The sequence below is a fragment of the Lates calcarifer genome, linkage group LG12 (genome assembly GCF_001640805.2).
Source record: "Lates calcarifer isolate ASB-BC8 linkage group LG12, TLL_Latcal_v3, whole genome shotgun sequence".
NCBI classification, from domain to species: Eukaryota; Metazoa; Chordata; class Actinopteri; family Centropomidae; genus Lates; species Lates calcarifer.
The window spans coordinates 3,620,076-3,626,075 of record NC_066844.1 but is presented as its reverse complement, the minus strand read 5'-3'; positions in this window follow the sequence as shown (position 1 = coordinate 3,626,075).

Genomic DNA, 6,000 nt, shown 5'->3' with positions numbered 1-6,000 from the left:
TGTGACAAAGTGTTGATGACTTCCTGCTGCTGCATGCTCTTCCTGTAAAGCTGTCAGTGCTGCTGTGTAAAGCCGTAACCTCCTGACCTCCAGCCATTTTACAGCGTCTGCATCACGCCTTCATCCTCCTCATCCCTCCTTCCATAGCTCAGTTACACCCTTTGTCCATGATACTGCACCTTTCATCCCTTCATCTCTTTGTCCTTTCTTTGCACCTGCCTCCTGCTGTCCTTTGTCCTCCTCTGTACCAACTTTCACACTTCCATCCTTCTCTTTTTCCCCCTCCTTCCTTTTCTGTCACTCCCTCCTTTCCTTCTTTCTTTCCTCCCTCTCTCCTTCTCTCTATCTCTGTTCCTTTCTTCATTCCATTCTTAATCTCTTCCTGCTTTCTTGTCTTCTCTTTTCTCCCTATCTCTTTTCCAGAGAAATTTCTTGGCGTGCAGCAGCTGTTACATGCACGCCCTGCCTATCAATGTGTGTGTGTGTGTGTGTGTGTGTGTGTGTGTGTGTGTGTGAAATATGATCTTGCAGCTGGGAGAAACCGTTTTAAAACTGTCACGTGTAACAGTGCAGTGTGTCACAGGAAATGCCATATAAGGCATCAAGAAGCTCAGGCATCCGTTAGGGCGTGTGTGTGTGTGTGTGTGTCAGATACAGCATGTCTTTCCAAAGGTCCTGCAGCATTAATAACTTGCTGTTCCTCCAGGATTTAAAACTGGTTTGACTCAAAATCCATCGTCACCTTCAGTTCGTAAAATAAACAGTTTCTTGTCATTGATCTTTCAGCTGTAGAATAAATGAGTTGAAACATGATGCAGCTGTTTTCTGTCCCTATTATAAGATAAATTGGTTTCTACTTAGAGATTAAAAATTTTATCATGTGGTTATTTGAGCAAATGTTAAAGCACAGGGGGTGTAATAGCACTGGCTCGCATTCATGGTTATGGTGTGTTTTCTGCACTACAATGAAAACAATAGAAAAGCAGAAGATAAAAGAGAAATCAGAGCTGGAGGCTCCTCCACAGCTGAAACTTTAGAAGACACTTTGGGCCACAGTTGTGCACGTAAAGTGCAGGCTGTTCAGCAGCTGCTGTAAACCTCTGAATTGATTATAATTGAAGTGTATCTGTTCGTGTGATGCCTGTCTACATTGTGTTCAGGCTGCACTGCGTCTGTTTCATCTCTGCTGCACTTCCAACATGCATCCTCATCATCAGCAGAGAGATATGGTGTTATTTTAGTCATTTCTGAACGAGCTTCAACAGACTCTCTCCTTCTGTGTGTGTGTGTGTGTGTAACAAGCTTTTCTGTGCTTGCTTTGTGTACACACAGTCTTTATGCAGAGCCTCCCTGGCATTTTCACAGCTACAAGGTTTAGTGCGCTGTAGGAAAGAAACAGACAAATGTGCAAATGTCTTTTCATTGTGGTTTTGTTGTAACAGAAACATTAACTGATGATTACTTGAATTGCAAAACTAAAGTGCGTTACGCCTGGGAATGTCTCTCTGACCTGTCAGCTCACGTCAACACCTCCAAGCTCTCACCAGGAGTATGCACGAGCAGAAAGGCGGGTCCTGAGGCCTCTTTTAACTACAACCTCCTACTTTAACTACAATCTTCCATTTGAAAATGTGCCCACATGTGTAACACTGGGGTAATTGTTTGTTGGTGGAGGTGGGAAGTCACACAATCTTTGTGCACTCAAAGTACAAGTCAAGGAAATAAAAAACTGATTTGTGTGAATAGTTGTCTGATTCTCATTAATTTAAACTCGTTTCAAAAGCTTGTGTGACTGACAAATACAGGAATGTGTGTCTTGTTTCACCATGGGGCCATAACCAACGGTGAACTTTGACCTGCAACTTTGCACGGTAGACCAACCAAGACACTGTGGTTTTGCACAACGGTGACTGGCTTTGAAACTTGTCATAAAATCATGATTTAAACTGTGATTTCAGGTGAGCACAGAGAAATTTTCTTTGCTTGACACTGTGGTGGAGAAGGATGAGGGAACAAACTCTGCTGTCATGAGTGTATCAGCAGAGTCATGGCGAGACGTGTCAGGTTATAATGGCCACACTCTGCACCTGCATCAGTATCACTGGATGTTTGTGATTTTGAAGTGTGAATGAAGCAGCTGCTGCCAATCAACCAACCCACTCACAACACTCTGTGTGACCTAATGCTACGCGCTCTATCATGACTAACATTGGCTAAATAAGAAACAGAGCTTTTGTCAGACTAACGGAGCTATAAAACTGAATGATCTGTGTTTAAGATGATGAATACATTAGCTTCTAATTACAGTGACTGCCCAAAGAGGAACATGACAAAGCCCTCTTGCTGTTGCTTTTTAAAGCACAGCCAAGATTGTTTTCTGACCTCAACCACATGTTTATTATTATAATCATGATGATGAAGGTTCCCTAACCCTAACAAAGTAGTCATTATGACCAAAACATTTCCCTTCACTTATTTTAACCCAAACTCTGACTGATTTTGACACAGTGAAGAAAGGCACAGACACAACTGACAGACGTCAGATCAGGATCATTTCATTTTGTTGTACTTATGAAAATGCTGCGTCAAAAATTACGCTAATTGGACATTTTACTTCTTCATTCCTCAGACCTCAGTTGCTGTCCCAGCACCTGCCCCTGTAACTTTTACAGTAGCATCAAAGAGACACCTGACCTCTCTGAAAATGACTATAATACCTTTATAAAGCCTAAATAATCACCTGATGATATGAGTCCAAACCCCTTCTTTCTCATTTGCAGGCCTTTTCACCCTCTAGAACAAATACTCGTAACTTTAAAACCACAATTGATAGATCGACTGACAGCTTATGAGTGCGCCTGAGGCTGAAACACGTCCATCTCCTCCTGCTGTGTGAAGCCTGCACAGTTACACTTATTCTCTCAACTGCTGAGTAAGTTGTGCAATGTTTCAGATGATGAATCAAAGACATTCCTCACATGAAAGCACTAATAAAGCTGTACGGTAAAGCCTGAGGAGATTAACAGAGTATGTACACCCGGCATGCAGGTTCCTGCCTGTTACGTGGATGTACAGGGGAGAATTTATGTGCAAACTGTACATGTACAGGGAGAACAGATAAACTGAGAGATAAGAGAAGAAGAGCAGAGTAACAGGCAGAGAGAAAAACTTCATGAAAGAAGGAGAAAGGGGAAGATGAGTGTGCACGTGAAAGAAAGAACAAGATATTGCTGGTGTGTGTGTTATTTAATGTGTGAGTAATGCATCTATAATTTTGTGTGTGTGCGTGTGTGAGAGAGTAACATGATCGTATGGGTTGTGAAATTGATTCTTGCTCCCAGAGGATTGTGGGACACGTCCACACCCCTGTGCTCCATTCCCGACTAACGCCCTTAAAATGGATACACTCCCCTGAGGAGTTCTCTCACACACACACACACACACACACACACACACACACAGTAACACACTGGATTATTTATACCTGTTCTGCTCAAACTAACCTCCACATCACAAATACACAAGTGATTCATCTCTGTGTCATGCTGTCCTCAAACACACAATAAACAACAGGGCTACACATATAATTCCTCACAGCTATATTTCTATGTAACTGACTCATAATCCTTTCACACACTCCATAAAACATCATGTCATCTGTGTTGATTTGTGTAACGTTATCTTATTTTGCAAAGCACAAAAAAACAAAACAATTCTCCTAATAACGGATCTTAAGAATCAATAAATGTAGGAGTTAGTGATAATTTAGTGAAGAGTGCAGGAGGCTGATCAGATAATACTGTAGCTGAGGAAATAGTCAAAAGTCTGAGGGGTTAATCAAATATCTCAGGGATTAATTAAAGGTCAGAAAGATTAGCTGAATGTTGCAGAAACTAGTCAGTTGTCATAGGGATTAGTCAGATAAAGCCTCAGGGACTGGGTAACTTTCTGAGGGACTACAGAGATAACGCCTGACCGACTAGTCAAGTCTGCAAAGGACTGATCAGATCAATTCAGGGGGCTAAACAGATATCAGATATCAGATAGTCCTGGGGCACTCGTCAAAGGTGTAAGAGTAATATTTAGCTGTCTGAGACACTTAACAAGCCTTACTCAACAATATCTGAAGTTGAGCATTTGTAGAAAACACTTGTAGAAAATTTAGCTTGCCAGGTAGTGCTTCTTTCCAAGTTGCATGGAGATCCCGACAATCTCTGCTGATGAACAGGTCGATTTAGTTCACGATCAAGGTGGAAAACTGATGCTGATATTTAAAATCAGAGGTCGTACGCTCTCTGAGTCACTTCAGATGAAATAAATATGTCTAATTATTTCTGGTGAAGCAGACTTGTTGAGAACAAGGTTTCACACACACACACACACACACTGGCTCTCACTCTTTGAATACCAGAGGAGCTGACGGTGGAATTCACTCCTCCGCTGAAATACTTTCCCATGCTGAACAATGAGAGAGGGCAGGCGCTATTTACAGAGCTGGGTCGTTGAACAACAGAGGTATCACTCTTATGTGTGTGTGTGTGTGTGTGTGTGTGTCAGTGAAACACACATTCACACACTGACCTAAGAGAGAACAATCAGACAGATCAGTCTTATGATTGTAATCATAAGACTGATCTGTTTTCTTCACATCGATCATTTTGAAAAACATTTCACCAAAAAGAAATCAGCTAAATTTGAATGTGGGTGTGAGAAAGAAACAGTTGCAGCAGTTGGTTTGGAGATGGAGATAAGACTTTTTCCCTTTTAAAAGAGTCTCTGAAGCGGAAGCAGCAAACTGTATCTACATGTCTGGTCTGTTACTCTAATGCTAATCTGTAACAGTAAGAGCTTCAGTTCACTGATGACAAGTGATTGTAGTTCATTAGTCAGCAAGTCTTTGAGGCTCAATTATGCCCACAACATTTCTTAGAGGGCCGTGGAGCCATGACAAGATAATTTGATGTGGTCGTAAATTACTGGACATCACAACCTTCATTACCGGTCTAAATGAATCCTTACTGCTCTCACTGCAAATCATGAAACAGTCATGAAATGTAACCCACTGATTTTATGGACACACACACATAGGTGCCATTTTTTTTCGTGACAGCGAGCAGGAACTCTGCGTGCCCGACATCCACCCCAACCTGCCTCCCTGCAGCTCTGCTTCCAGTAATAAATGTAGCACTTCATTCAAAAATCATGTTTCCAACTGAAGTGTATGAGTTTGAATTACATTTCATCACTATTTCATGAACTGACTCGGATGTTTCCTGTTTCAGCTGGAACCTGTTCTGATAGGATAACATTTATTCCAAGTCTGACAAAGATCGTGACAAAAAAATAGTTGTGTAACACAGCTCATAAAACAAAAAGGTTGAGAAACCAACAAATGATTTCCACCTGTAGTGTCACACCTGAATGAAACAACAGTTTGAATAACACTGGGCTGTTTAAGGTGAAGGTGTTAGGGTCTCAGGATTTGTAGGGTTTACCTGAGAGGCTGAACTGAAGGCGAAACACAATCCTTAACACCACTTTGATTGTTTTGTTTCAATGACTTGGCATCTTTCTAGTAATAACAGGAAACTGGTGTGTGTGTGTGTGTGTGTGCATGTGTGTGTGCGTGCAAGGTGTTACTGATCTGAGCTGCGATAACACCAGCTGGTACATCGTGATCTGACTGGAAACACAGACAGGCACCTCCAGGTCATAAACAGACACACAGGTAATGCCATTTTGGACTAAGTGTGCAAACACATGCAGTTTTGGCATCAGATTAAAGCAACTTCCGGTTTCTTAACTTTTCATCCACACACACACACACACACACACACACACACACCCACCCCTGATCCGTGTACATTAGATAACACATACAGATGAAAATCAGCCAAGTCAAACACACCCACACACAGATTCCCATGGGATTTGTCCTTTGTGTGAGTGTGTGTGTGTGTGTGTGTGTGTGTGTGTGTTGTGCAGGTAAGGCTTGTGGTT